A 16,652-nucleotide genomic window follows, 5' to 3' on the forward strand; every position below is an offset into this window, starting at 1 on the left:
AAAAAGGGCCATAAGCTTGATAGGCCGATCATATTTTGAGTGGAGATACAAGGTGAGGTCAACCATTGGGACTTGGACTGAGAGGTTCATGGGGAAGAACCCGAACTGGAGAGAACTGTTGCTAGAGTATCCATCGGATGAGGAAATGTCCTCCATTATTGGGATGGTTAGAAGATCAATCGCAAAAACAGTGGCAGGGGTTTGCTCGTCTGTTTCAGAATAGAAAGATTCGAGATCATGTTCATCAAGAGCCGGATCAAGGGCAATCAACTGGTGAGCAGACTTTTTTTTTTTTGGGACAATTTTTTGCAAAGTGGCTGGGCTGTTTACAAAAGAAACAGCGACGGTCTTTTGGAGAGCCCTTTTTCTTTTTTTGAAAATTAAGTCCTGCGTTTCTTGCGGAACCGGGCCTTAGATTTTTTCGGAAAAGATTGGTTCTCCTTGTGGAAGGATTTGAACTTTTTGAAATGCTTCTTCTTCTCGGTAGGACAATGACAAGTAGGATCTTTGTGAGAACATTTGAGAAGTAAGTCGGGCCTATGGCACGATTTCTCAATTTTCTGACCTGTTTCTTTGAATTGTTTGATGAAGTTCCATTTGTTGCAAAGCTCATGAAGAGCCTTTTCAACTAACTGGTCAAGATGGCCTAAAGTAACAGTGGCCAAGGTGAGGCCATACTGTTCAAGCAATCGTTGGGTTTCCTGTGAAAAAGACTCAGGAATGGAGCTCAGATAGGCCTGCTTGATGTTTGTGTCATCAAGCCCACCAATTTCATAGAAGCGAAGGGAGGCCCGTCGAAAATGAGTCTGCAAATCCTTGAGATCAAAAGAGTAGCATTTTAGCTTAAAGAATTCTACTCTTAATTGGTCTGTGCGATTGCGACTGTCTCCCACAAATTCTTGAAGTAGAAATCCAACAAATTGTTCAGGAGAAGGGACTTGGACTACTTGTCTTTGTCGGTATGGTCCAAGGTTATTCTACAATTGTCGTAAAATGCCCATAAACCGAGCCACAATGGCCTCTAGAACTCTGACAAGTGTAGCATTAGGCTTTATGAGTTCTGTTTGTCCCTAGGTATAAATTTTATGAATTTTATCTCTCCATTTGGAAGGATGGTGAGTGTCCAGATTGAACCATGGACTTGATGAGGGAGGGACATAAAGCTGATCATTGGTGCCTGGATTTTCTGTGGCAGGAGGAGGTGGAACTTGTTCTATATCATCCATACGATCAGGATTTTGAACAGCAGGATCTGGTTCAGGATCTTGGATGTGAGGATCAGTTTGATGAAACTGATTCATAAAAATGATCGGTGTGTCAGATTCTATGGGTGAACTTTCATCAGAATCAAAAGAACTTGAATCTTCAGAAACTCCAATGGTGGAGTAATGAATGGGGAGATTCTGGATAGGAATAGGATTTGAAAGGGTGTGATGTGTGAGAAAATCTGTAATAGGATTAGAAGAAGGAGACATCATACATTGAAGAGGCGGTTGAGATCCTTCAAATCGAGAAGAAAGACCAGAACAAGAAGAAGGATTTGGACCAGCTTGGGGGGTAGATCCTCCAGGTTGTTGTAAAGGAGGAGAAACCTATTTAGGTGGTGGAGGTGGTGTTATAGGCGGAGATTTAGGTTTCCAAGCCATAGGTTTTGGGGTTTGTGAAAGTTGTGGAAAGACAGACATATCGGAGGTCCCTTGAGGGAATAAGGGAGTACTCTAGAGTGGTTGAGTAACCTTGGGGCTGTGAAATACAAGAGAAGGGCCCACCGGTGGTGGGGTCCAAAGTGCAATTGGTGAAACAAATGGTGGTGGCTGGTTAGCTTGAGTGCGCTCAATGTGGTATGTAACAGTATAAAGAAATTGGGCCCAAAATTTTATTTTTATTAAAAATATATATAGATATTCTTTACAAACATTTACATTTTTACAAAAATTATAATATATAAAGTTATCAAAACATAGTGGACAGTGTAACGCTTCCCCTCGGGTGCCGACGTCCATCCGACCGTGTCCTCACCTAGATCCTGCAAAACATAGGAAATAAGGGTGAGCACTAAAAAAAATGCTCAGTAAGTAAATCCTCTGCTCATCTATCCCCGTAACTCTCTCTCTCTCTAATTCTTCTACAACTCCTCTTCAATTTCTCTTTGGTAATTCTCTCTATTCTCTTTCTTAGAACTCTTTTTCTAATAACTCTTTAGTAAGTCAGGCCCATCTTACCGGGGCACGGCCGAGACTCGCTCCCACTCTACAGTGACCTACTCATTCTAGCCGATGGACTTGGTTATGCATGGATTCGGAACCTTGGCCATGTGAGTGAATAATCTCTCTCTCGGGTACTCTCGGGTATAGCCCTCACCGATGCACTCTCAGGGCTACACCATTCTCTCTCTCATACTCATGCGCTCTCTCAATGCGGCGTACAATGGGGGGGGGGTGGGGAAACTCTATCACAATTTTTTTTTACTCACGGGTTCCCCATCGCACAACCTACTCTATTCTCTTTTCTCTTTGTTCTCTAGTGCTCATTCTCTCTTTCTCTTAGCTCTTAACTTAAAGTAGCTTATACTCAAATTCTCTACTATGTCTCAAGCTACTTCTTAAGTGCATAAACAAATGTGTATGACTAGCTCATACTCACTAATGCACTAATGAAATGCCAAATACAAGATTGCATCAAAACAGTCATTCTGTACAGGTCACACTAAAAAGAGCATAACTTATGTTATACTCATTGGATTGCTACGGTTTTGGTCTCGTTTTAAAGCTTAGAGACAGCGCTACAACTTTGATGTTTTGGTCTCAGCCCAGTTAAATCCGTACAATGCCCAAAAATCACTTAGAAATTCACGGCAATGACAGGGCAGATTTCACCTAGGCATTTCATCAAGCAACTCATGTGCATATAAACACTCTACTAAAATTACTACTATACTTCATTCTCTAGCCATTCAAATTGGGAGAAAACTCCCTCATATAACCAAAATCCCTGTCAAGAAAAACACTTCCAAATCTGTTTACTCAATATCTCTCAAACTTCATCTCAAGTTTCATTTCTCAATACACATTAAAACACTTCTCATAACCAATATATTCAACAATCATACATAATTACAACTCTCATATCATCTCATCTCAACAAATATAAAACATACATATACATACTCCAACTCTACTCAACAAAATTCTCAAATCTCACTTTAGTTAGGATTTACCTACCTCGTGAAATGGTGACTTCTCTAGTACTTTTCCTTTCCTTTGTTGTCTTGTCTCTTCTCTACAACTCAAAACAACAACAACAACCAAATAAGACTTCACTATAACTATAAGCAAACTCGCATCTAAAGCAAGAATCCTTACCTTAGGATGCTTTAGATGAAATCTCTACCAAAAATTTCCCAAAAGCTCTCTAAACTCCTTAGAAATCTTGGAAGATTGGATGGAGAAATTGAGAGAAATTAGGCAATGGAAGAGGCGGTGGAAATGGATGGACTAAAGGGTTTCTCTACACTTAACCCTTTTTAGCTCATATTATAAGCATCATTTCCCATTTTGCCCTTGCCCTTCCTTGGAAATTCCATCTATATCCTTTGATTCTTTACAAATACACCCCCATCTAAACACAATCTCTATAAAATTTCCTTACATTTTACTCCCCACTTTTCCTGCTAATAAGGGGTAAAAAGGTATTGTGCCCCAAAAGAAGAATTCTTTAGAAAACTCAAGAAACTTTTTGTTAGGCTCTTTGCCGCGGCGAAGCACAATCCGTCGCCCCGACAAAACCCGGCAGAGCCTACCCGTGGGTGCAGCTCCTCATTGCCGCGGCAAAGTTTCTTCTTCGCCCCGGCGAAGCTCGAACTTCCAAACTTCACCAAATCTCAACCAAAACCAAGGCAAACATACCCATTCAATTAAAGGCTAACCAACTAACCACAACAACATACAAACTCAATTGAAGTTGAAACAAAGAATCCTTTAAATAATATAGCAAATCTTAAGTACGTACCTCAAGTGGGATATTACATGGTACAACTGATTTTTTAAAAACTTGATCTCCTGTTCTTGGCGGGAGAAATCTTGCTGATATGAAATGAAGGAAAGAATCTCTTGGTGGAAAGATTCTATACGGCCACGTAATTCTGTCAAACTGTCTTCATGACTTTGGAGATGGGAAGTCACTTGAGACTCAATTCGTTAAAGACAAGAATTTTGGGCAACAGCATTCTGTGACTGTCAATTTAATATTGTTTCTGCTGGTGAAAGCTTTTTGGGGTTTCCAGGAGGATCGACAATGTTTGGGTCCTTAATCTTCCAGGAGTGAGAAGTGTTGTCTATTGTGAAAGGAGTAAGTGGAGGGAAAGTATTGGGGAAGAGAGGTTTGGAGGTGTGGGTCCTGGGCTGCTTGTGTACATAGCACATGGGGCCGCAACAAAGGTTGGCGGCTTTATTTGAGGAGGAATGTGTTTGAGGGCCTTTTTGTAGTAAGGGTTAAGATTCTTGTCATCATCCCAACCAGTGGGTTGGGAAGGGTACTGCGTAGATGGAGGAGCACCATAAGAGACAAGATAGTCATATTTGCAAGAGGGTTGGCCCAAAGTGCCAATTAAAGGGTCGCCCTGTCAAACCGGGCCTGATCTAGTTAAGACTAGACCATTTAAGCGACAAAAATTCGCTTAAACGATCCGCTCTTATCTGCAGATCTAACAAGAAGATTGCTTAAGCGATTTGATGAAATCATTATGTTTCTGTTTTGTGGTGCATTAAACTAATTTTATGTCCTTATATTTCTAACTATGTCATTAAGAAGATTGATGAAATCGAGAGAGTTGCCAAGGCCAACCGTTGAAGACTTGTTGTTTTCAATTTTTTACGTTTTCAATTTAATTGTTACCTTGAACAAATCATCATTTTTATCGTATTAAATAAAATTAATTATTTTTCATTTTCAACCATTTTAAAAAGGATTTAAGCAAGTAAAATTTCTTATATTACCTCTATGACGCATTGATTGTTGCCTAAAGAAATAACACAGGCAAAATACATATTATCAACATAATTATTGTGTCTAGTCAATCAATCAATCAATTTACTGAATTAGTCATGAGTGTGATACGTTAGTAGAAACGTACCTCATTTCACAAATATGGATGGTTATGATTGAATATAGAGCCGACCCACAATATGGAATATGATTTCTCACTCAAACGTGCACTATATAATATATCAAAAGATTGAGGAGATAAGAAGCAAAATGGTCTTGACTAAAAGTGAAAAATCGCTTAAGTGATCTTGATTCTGCCTTGGACTTAATTGCTTAAGTGATCCAACATCGCTTAAGCAATCAAGGCTAAAAGTGAATAATTATTTAAGCGAGACCTTAAATTGCTTAAGTGATCATGTGCTTGGGGTGATCTTGAATCTGCCTTGGACTTGATCGCTTAAGCGACGAAGGCTAAAAGTAAAGAATCACTTAAGTGATCTTGATTTTGCCTTGTGCGTGATCGCTTAAGCAACTAAGGCTAAATTTACTAGATCACGTAAGCAAGACCTGAAATCGCTTAAGCGATCCAGTATATTCGAATGATTTTTATTTTGCCTTTGACAAGATCGATTAAGCAATAACATACATCGCTTAAGCGACTAAGGCTAAATATACAGGATCGCTTAAGTGAGATCTTACATCGCTTAAGTGATCAAAGCTAATTTACTTTAGTACTTTAAAAACATTAAAATTTGTATTATATAGAATTATTCTATACTTTAATTTTTCTTTTCCATCTTTTTCTTTATTTCTTTCTTTCTTTTCTAGTCTTTCTTTCTATTCTTTCTTTTCTTTCTTTCTATTCTTTCTATTCTTTCTTTTCTATTCTTTCTTTCTATTCTTGCTGATCGGACTCGGTTGAGGCATGGATTTGGAGCCTTGGCAGTATGAGTGAATTCTCTAATTCTGGGTACAATCCTCATCCACACGCACTTCTAACGGACTGTATAATTCTTCTTTCTGAATTCTGAGGCTGCTCACTGAAGGCGGCGTGCATGTGGGACTATGTCACTCACGGGTTCCCCATTGCAATAACCTTCCCTTCTTTTTATCTTTTTACACTTCTTTAACTAAAATTTCAGATTTGAATATCTTTAATATTCTCATTTCTTTCTATTTTCTCTTTAACATATTTTAGGGCTTTTTCATGCTCTTATGAATATGTATGCATGTAGATGGTTTTATGCTTATAATTCTTTCTAAATTCACATATTTAAATGCAATTATGCATTATGGAATGCAAACATGTCATTCTCTACCATCTACAAACTCATCCCAAAGTAACACATAATCATACTCATACATGCACCTTCTTTACACATTTCATCAAACAATTCATGTGCACAAATCTACTAATTTGGCTACACTTCTATCTCTATTTTAGGCCACAAAATTTGGAATAAACCCCCCATAATTAACACCAAATCTGCCCAAAATACACACTTCAAAATTCTCACTTCAATTCTTCCAAATCTCATCCCATATCATCAAATAACAACTACGCCAACACAACTTCTCATGGAAACGTTCTAATCATTATTCAACACAAATCCATCAACAATTCCACATATAACACTTATATATGCAAAAGAATTCTCTACCAACATAACTTAAGCAACTTAGGGTAGGATTTACTTACCTTTGATATGAGCAAATTCAACCCTTTAAGACCCTGCTTTGATCAAACTCTCTTCCTCTTAAATCCTATGAGCATAACCCATCAAAATCAACACTTTAAAAACTAAAAACACTTCTTAGTGCAAGGATCCTCCTATAGAAGCTTGAGATTGAAAATCACTCAAAAAACACAAAACCTATGAATTTCCTTTGAAGAAGAATTGAAGAATTTGAGAGAATATGGAGGTGAAAGTGGCGTGCAAATGGGTAAGAGTGGCTAGGGTTTCACTCTTCAATTTGATATAACATAAAAATATATTAGTTTCCCATTTGCCTTGCACTTTCTTTAAAATTCCATCTATGTCCATTAGTCAATTACCATAATGCCTTCATTTTATTGCATTCTCCATGAAATTCTATCTCTTTTCACTTCCACAATTCACACTAATTTTGAGTGGAAAGACCATTTTACCCTTAATGCAAGTTTAAAGCATTTTCTTCACATTTTCTCAATTACCTTTGCACTTTCTTTAAAATTCCATCTATGTCCCTTAGTCAATTACCATAATGCCCTCATTTTATTGCATTCTCCATGAAATTCTATCTCTTTTCACTCTCCACAATTTCACTAATTTTGAGTGAAGAGACCATTTTACCCTTAATGCAAGTTTAAGGCATTTTCTTCATATTTTCTCAAAATAACTTTAGCAAAAAATCAACTAATGTATAAGAGCAAAATTAAATTACGTACCTCCATGTGGGCGTTACAAGGATGATTCAGACATGTTTTTACAAGTTAGGGACAGTAATAAATCTCAGTTGTGGTATAATGCCATGATTGACGAGATGAATTCTATGACGAGTATAAGGTTTGGAACCTTATTGATTTGCCTACCGGAAAGAAACCTATTGGTTTAAATGGGTATTAAAACCAAAAGGGATTCATTAGGCAACATTGAGAGATACAAGGCTAGGCTTGTGCCAAGGTTCACGCAAAGGGAAGGGATAGATTAAAAGACACGTTTTCTCTAGTTTCTAAAAAAGATTCCTTCCGCATCATAATGGATTAGTTGCCCATTTCGTTTAGATTTACATCAAATGGATGTGAAAACAACTTTCCTCAATGGAGATTTGGAGGAAGAGTTTACATGAAACAACCTGATGGGTTCATTTCAAGTGATGGTGAACATTTGTTTTGCAAGCTTAAAAGTCCATTATAGACTTAACAAGCCTCCCGACAGTGGTATTTAATTTCGCACTGTTATCTCTCATTTGATTTTGTAAGAATGCTGTCAGTGTATATACCACAAGGTCATGGGAGTATAATCTCTTTCTTGTTTTTTAGATGATATTCTACTTGCAACCAATGATTTGGGTTTTCTGCATGAGGTGAAACAATTTCCTCTCAACATTTAGTATAAAGGATAGAGGTGAGACGTCTATGTCATTGGCATTAAGATTTATAGGTATGTCTCAACATGTTTTGGGACTATCTCAGAAACCTTATATTAATAAATTCTTGAAGATTTAGGATGAAAGATTGTTCACCCAGTGTTGAACACATTTTAGGGTGACAGGTTCAATCTGAACCAATGTCCTGCACTTGAGATTGAAAAGGAACAAATGAAAACTATTCCTTATGCTTCAGCTGTTGGAAGCCTAATGTATGCTCAAGTCTGTATTAGACTTGACATTGTTTTTGTAGTTGGCTTGTTAGGAATATCAAAGTAATCCAGGTTTGGATCATTGGAGAGCTGCAAAGAAGGTCATGAGGTATTTTCAAGGAACTAAAGGTTTCATGCTTATGCTAGCCAAAGGTGCTATATCTTGGAGAAGTGCCAAACAATCTTTTGTTGCTACTTCTACCATGGGAGCTAATTTTGTTTCCTGTTTTGAGGCCACTACACAGGGTATTTTGTTGAGAAGTATCATTTCTGGGCTTGGAGTTGTTGAGTCCATCTCTAGCAATAAGGTTGTATTGTGACAATTCAGCTGCTATATTCTTTGCTAAGAATAATAAGAGGAATCGAAGTAAACACATCGACATTAAGTACTTAGCAATAAGGGAGAACATTAAAGCCAAAGAGTGCTTATTGACCACATATATACCGAGTAGATGATTACTGATCCTCTACCAAAAGGCATGCCACCAAAGACGTTCAAGGATCATGTATTTCAAAGGGGACTATGTCCCGCTTTGTCACTATGAGAGGTAATACTTTCTTCTCTGAAACTTTTTAATTTAGTTTGTTTTCTCTTTTAAGTTGTATACATTTTGGTTGGAGACAACAAATATCTTGAGGACCTGGAACAAACATTTGAGGTTTGGTCATAAAGTAATTCCACATTTAAGCGTTTATTTAGAAAGAGAAAAATTGCATAGTAATACATGGAAGGTAATGCTTCTTTAAAAGGGACTTACTGCTATGATTCATGTAATTTTTATTTTTTGATTAAACATACATAATATACAACTCCTTGTTGTAGATCATATAAAAAAGTTTGGACCAATTGGGAGAATGTTTGAATTTTTATATATTTAGAATTCTTTAATTGGATTAGTCCTACACTTTTAATATAAAGTAAATGGGTCACTTTGAGCAGTTACATATGGTTGCTTCTCCTGGGTAGTTGTCTTTGATGGAAAGACAACTGCATTATAATGGGAGAGTTTACAGTCCCCATTTTGATGCATGAAGACAACTGCATTTATAATGGGAGAGTTTACAAGTCCCCATTTTGATGTAATTAATTCATTTGATTCCCAAAACCATCGCTCTGGAAAATTACAGTCAGTGAGAAAGACTCTGTATTATGAAGTGACAGAAGCAAGCAATTAAACAACAATTGCTATGGCTGGAGGTTTGTAAATTACTTCCGAAATATTTCATGAGTATTTAACATGTTTATAATTGATTGTATTATGAACTTTTATATGAATGTTGGAAATTAATTTCTCTTATTCAATGGTAGTGAAGATCATTATGTATTTATTTAACATTCGTTTGTTGTTTATTGATTAAATTTTCCATCTTCTCCTCTTTGTTTTTATGTTAATCATACGACCCACAAATTTTATGAGATAATTTTAATCATGTTTAATCACGATGCTCATAGAAGCCATGTTAATTTCAAGGGAATCCATGAATTTTAATATTAAACATTTATAATCAGTGTTTGCTTATTGATTAAAATTTTCTTACGTCAATCGAGAACACACTACTTTTATAACTTCATAATGCTTAATCAAATTATTACTATTATTTTAATCTCTTATGAAAATATTATTTAAGTGCAAAACATTTAACTTTAGCATGCATAACTGATTACTTATATTAAAAGCAAGAAATACTACAAGAAATTGAATATAACGAAATTTCAACAACAATTTTGTTGAAAAACAACTTGACCTAAAAGCTTAAGCTGAAAAGAGGCATCTTCATGTGTTACATAAACCAAGCCCAATTCAAACAGAAAGACCAACCCAAATACAGCAGGATGTAATACATGAGAGATTCAAATCATGACCTTTATGTAATATCTGTTGTGTGTGATTGTTATCGTAAGCTCGAAAGTCTCGATTGCCCAAAAATCAGTAGATCGACGTGATCTCAAGGTCATGGAATCTTGAAGTCCGACTCAGCATAACCTCGTCGCAACCATCCAATACAGCTGTTTGACAGACTAAGGGATAAGCTTTATCTCAAACATCTCGAGAGGGTAAGAACAAATCATATATTTGTGATCCTAGGACACAATCACTAAAATCACGAAATTGCTTACCAAGTCTGATGGCAATCTCAAATTCCTCTCTACTTCCTTTGGTGTAAACTTGTATAATACCCCTTCCAATATGAGAAGGGGTTAGCAAATTCCTATGAAACTCATGGGCGCGAAGTTAAAGACAAGCTGATTCCAGGAGCGACATGGGAAAAAGCCCATGGGAGAACAAGTTAATAATGGTCCCGGGGGGAATCTCGCACTATTGACTTAGTAAATAAAGAACCGCAAAATGAAACATAATTCATAGATCACTGAAACCCTCTCAAGTACTCGCTTAAAATTAAGAAGGAATATCATACAAATACCATGGAATAACGTTTAATCCTATTCATGGGGATTATGTAAATATTCCATTATGAAAATAGGAAGTGAAACAATTAGATATTTTTTGAAGATTGGTACTAATTCATGATCTAACATGTACAAAGTGAAACCCTCATTCTCGATTCTACGAGAAATTTTATGAAAGCATCCGATAGAATCATGAAAAGTCTAAGTGAAACAAACATAATAATATGAGATATGGATATTCATTCAAAACAGACAACAAAATGAATAAATGTGTCAAAAATTTTAATCAGGCGAGCATACAGATGGTATTCTTAATATTCTTCCTCAGACAATTTCCAGACCAAAGACATTTTTTCACATTTTCCACAAGCATGAGATGCAAGGCCATTGCTGTTTCAGTACACAAACTTAATAGTGCTCTATTGGTCCATCTTTCTGCATTAGGATTTTTGTCTATGATAAATAGTAAAATAGATTGTCCGCTAGAATAGAATCAATAGGTACAGAAAAGCAAAGAACCTAACAGTTGCACTATGAGTATTCAATGTTATTTTAGATCAAGAATAGACTTCCAACCCATAATAGTTTTCATGATCTTGTTGGATCCTATACCATTGGTCATTTGTCACATAAAAAGGAACTTGATCGCCATCTAATTGGCTAAAATTTCTTTGAATCTTGGGGTAAGGTACTGAGGCTATCCTCATAAAAAATTGGATGAAATATATGTTCCACTGGAAACATATTAAAACTTTACCCTTTTGAATAAAATGGGTATAAACTTTGACATATCTGGAAGAAAATTTACAAGAAGGGTACTAATATAGATTGATCTCAATAGCACATATATTTTTTGTCCTCAAAGAGGTATCTTTTGTCATAACTGTGTTTACAAAAACATGTTAAGGCAAAACCTTACGTTTTTTATAAGAAAGAGAAGTTTGTAAATTAATGTGCTATTCTGCTTAGCATGTAACATGTAAGCCCAGGAACAAACCTCACTTCTTAAGGAACATTTCTCTGAAGTCATTATTTGACTTTGGCTTCTCATCTTTCACTTCCTCGGCTTTTAGAATTGTCGAGGTATCTTTTGGAACATTTCTCTGAACTCATAATTTTCTCTGTATAGGACAATAGCACTAATAGTCTTTCTGTGTGGGAGAATATCCAAGCAAGATACATTTAATGGCCCTAGAGTCTAGCTTTCCTCTATTAGGAGACATAACATGTACAAAAGTAATACATCCAAACACCTTTACGGGTAAAGTATTTAGGATCCTACAACTGGGAAAGATCTTTAGCAAAGTCTCAAGAGGTGTATGAAAATCAAGAATTCTAGTAGGTACTTTATTTATCAAATATGCAGCTATTAAAATCGCATGACTCCAAAAATACTTAGGTACATTCATGGTAAACATTAAGACTCTAGCTACCTCTAATAGGTGCCTATTCTTTCTTTCAGCTATCCCATTTTGTTGAGGGGTATTAACACAACAGCATTGATGTACAATCCCGTGATGTAATAGGTAGTTTCCTAGGATAGAGTGAAAATATTCCTTACCATTATCAGTCCGAAAAACTTGGATTTTTTTTCTCAAAACTGAGTTTCAACTGTTGAATGAAAGTTTTTGAACAATTGACCTGCTTCAAACTTGTTTTTCATCAAGTATACCCAACATACTCTAGTGTGATCATTAGTAAACATAATGAACCCCTTTTGAACTCTTGGAAGGCCTGTGATAAAATCCATTGATATACTTTCCCATTTCCATTCAGGCATGTTGAGTGGCTGAAGCAAACTTGATGGTCTTTGGTGTTCTTCTTTCACCTGTTGACAAACCAAACACTTAGTCACATAATCTCCAATATCTCTCTTCATACCTGGCCACCAATAACTTTTTTTAAAATCTTGAAACATCTTGGTTCCTCTAGGATGAACAATATAGTGTGTATCATGAGCCTCTACAAGAATCGTTTCTTCAACTCAGCATCTTGGGGAATGCATATATTCCAGAAACAGAATACACCATCTAACAAGTGAAATTCTGATATCTTGCCCTCAATCACTTGTTGACTTACTTTCTGACACCACTCATCAACAACTTGTTTTTCTTTTATCTCTTCTAGCAAAGTAGGCTAAATGTCTAACCTGCCAAGCCTTCTCTGCTTTGGAATTTGTCGAGGGGACACCAAGTGGTCTAACATTCCTTGGCATTGCAACTGTGTTCCTCCCCTTCAGCTGAATGTTATCACTACGTTTATTAGCAGCAGAGTGTGGCGCTCTAGACTCCTTGAAAGTCTGATTACTACTTTGCGTTGCCATTTAACCCAGAGGAGTAAGAAAATGAAATGTAGAAGTGATAACAAACGTCTATAGACTGCATTGGACACAAAGAAACACACACAAGTAATAACAATGATAAAACATAATTCCACTTAGCCTACCATGTTCTCCAGAGGCCCCATGACCAGTAGAATCCTTTCTCATTTGCTTCAGATTTGATCCTGCAGTGCTTATCTTCTTCCCAACAAACATTTGTTTGTTCTTTCCTACAGCTGCAACAAGGTGTGCATCATCAGCAAAATCCACATATGTCAGGCCCTTCAAAAATCAATCAGAGGATATTACAAATTAGTATGCAACGGTCCCAGACAGATGCCCTACAGTTAAAGGCAAGCTTGAATATGGGTAAATCTGCATGGGCCTATGGTTGAGTCTCGTAAGCATATCACTTGCTATCAAAATGAAAAAATATGCTCTTAGACAGTTAGACTCTTTATACTTAGAAAATTAAGCAATTTTACCATAATTATGGAATTCAACCCTTTTGTAGGTTTATTTGAGACTGCGTAATCGTTTTTGGAAAGGACATTCATCTTAAAACCAAAAGCGTAAGAACTAAATGATTGATTGATAGCATGAAAGGAAGAAACCAAATTGACGTTTCAATGAGCACCCTTGAGAAATTTGATCAAAGAGAATACACTACATTTAGCAGCTTCAATCCCCCTAAAGCAGCAGCCATGCTGATCTCCTAGTCTCATTAAAATTAGTTTCTTAGGGCAAATTTCTGTGGTACAGTCCACATTATGCATACATATGTTGAGGTTTAAAGGCCATGCAATGTTAAATAAGGATTTGACTATAAGACTGATATGCACATAGAAGGTCCAGTGGATAGCTTCCCCTTTTTCATTTGAAGCATAAAACACAAAGAACATTGACAAATAATGAATGAGAGAAAGAGAGTCATACTCTTGACTTTCCGGTGAACTTGTCCGACAGAATTTGAACAGATTGAACCCCACCAACATCGCTGAAGAATTTTTTTCAGATCTTTAGAAGTTGCCTGAAAAAAATTTAAAACCATCAGAATTATCTCTCTATATTTACCTATCCAGCATTCAAAAAGAATAAAAAGCTATCTCTCTCTGAAGTGCGGGAGAATCTCTACTTGCCCTGAAGTTAAGGTTTAATAAAAATGTAGTACACTCGTCAGTGTATACTTTGGCTCTTCCAGTGGTAGAGTCTTTGATGTGCTGGTCATTTGGATGCTCTTCAAACTTGGGTTTTGCTTCTACTTCATTTTCTTTAGCTAACTTCTATGCTCGTCTCTTTTCTTTCCCATGCACTTTGTTTGGGTTTTGGGCAGTATTTTTCTGCCGCTTAGCTGGAGACTGTTCATCAGTCATGTTTGAATCTATTTTACTCTTTCCACTAACACTTCTTATGCGACTTCTCTTTCTGATCTATTAGCTCAAGAACAGATTTGGCTTCCTGCTGTAACCCAAATAATTGCAGCTCTTCCAAGCGGGTGTAATCTGAGAAAGGGAACAAAGACAAGCATCTTTACGCATTAGGATTGCATACATTCAATAAATTCCAAGCAGATGTATCATAATTCAGTAACATCTTTAACAATGTTACGTAACTACTTGACTTAAAAGCTTAAATTGATAGTTAAGCGTTCAACAACCATACTTAAAATTTAACACAATCTCGTGTGCTGAACAGCCACAATCACAACCATAAATATAACATAAATACATATACAAGTTTATAATCTAAATAAGAGCCTATTTGTTATAAATTTTAAATAGTGTTTTATTTTCGAAAACAAGGAATATAAGGAATTTTATGAAAATACGTTTTTATTAAAATAAGTTGAAATGTTTTAAAAAACAATGTTTTTGCATATAATCCTAAAAATTAGTGTAAAATAAGAAAACAAGAAAAATATCATTTCTCAGTCTTTATATAGTTTTTAACTTCGAAAACAATTTTTAATACCAGATATATTTTCAAATATTTAAAATATTGAGATAAAACTTTTAAAATTTTTAATTGTAACTTAGTTTTTCAAAATTATTTTTGAATTACAAACCAAACTGGCCCAAATCTCATATAGAGAGATTTAAACATGAATCAGGAGAAAACAAATCCTGATAATCTTTTTATTTCAATCTCTTAAACTAGATAAGACTTAGATAACTCTTAAATTGATCATATTCTAATCTAGAAATCCTACACTCCCCCTCAAGCCGGTGAATAGATATTTATTATTCCCAGCTTGGAAACTCGATTAACAAACAACTGTCTAGGCAGTCCTTTTGAACAATTGACCTGCTTCAAACTTGTTTTTCATCAAGTATACCCAACATAATCTAGTGTGATCATCAATAAACATAATGAACCACTTAGACCCTACAATATTTGTAACTTTGTAACTCTAGATGACTCCCAAATATCACTATGAATTATTAAAAAAAGCCTAGAACTCTTATATTTATGAGCTAGATAAATAGACTTGGTGTATTTTGCTAGTTGACAAGTTTCACACTTAAAAGAAAATAAACTTTTATTTCTGAATAACAATGGGTGCAATTTTTGTAAATAAGGAAAGCTAGGGTGTCCTAGTCTACCCTTGTATCAGCCTATTAGGTTTCAAAAAATACCCCACTACCTATGGTTTAAATGTGATTGCTTCATATATGCCATAATTTCATCAGAGTATTAGTAACTCCAAAGTTTAAAGTTAAAAAAATAAACGTCATGGATTTTCGACTAGCATGACCCCTACAGATACTGTCATATATCATTTACATATGATTTAGAAAAATTATTCAAAATGACATATTAAACCATTGTCATTCTGGTGCCCAAATGTAACAGCTGCTTTCTACTCATATACTCAGAAAATACATATAATAAAATACATGTATTATAACATAAATAGATGGGCCCAAATTTTTTATTTTATTAAACATACATATACTTTACACAAATATAAAGTATTATATATACAAAAGCTCTCAAAAACAGGGTGGACAGTGTAACTATTTCTCTTCACTTGCTGACGCCCATCCGACTGCATCCACACCTAGAACCTGCAACCACAAAGGAAAATGACGGGGTGAGCACAAAAAGGCACAGTAAGTAAATCCTCTATTAATCTATCCCCGTAACTCCTTCTCTTAATTCTTTTCCTTACAGTACTCCCTCGTTCTCTCTGTTTCTCTTCCACATAGCTCTTTTTTCTGTCAACTGTTTCTTAAATGTCACGGCCCCATCTTACCGGAGGCACGGTTGGAACTCGCTCTACTCTTCGTGACTTATACTTTTCTCTCTCTGTTCTTTCTCATTTGAATGTCATGGCCTCATCTCACCGGAGGCGCGGCCGGGAACTCAAGCTCGCTTTACGTGACTTTTACTCTCTCATATGTCATGGCCTCGTCTTACCAGAAGCACGGTCGGAAGATCACAAAGCTCCCACTACTCGTGACCTTTTCTCATTTCTATTTCCTTTCTGTTTCTGTTTCTATTTCTCATACTCTTCTCTATAAGTTCTCTGATGTATGTCACGACCTCTTCTGACCGAAGGCACGACTGGGGAATCACAAAGCACCCACTCTTCGTG

Source organism: Pistacia vera, unplaced genomic scaffold (assembly GCF_008641045.1).
Source record: "Pistacia vera cultivar Batoury unplaced genomic scaffold, PisVer_v2 Contig21, whole genome shotgun sequence".
Taxonomy (NCBI): domain Eukaryota; kingdom Viridiplantae; phylum Streptophyta; class Magnoliopsida; order Sapindales; family Anacardiaceae; genus Pistacia; species Pistacia vera.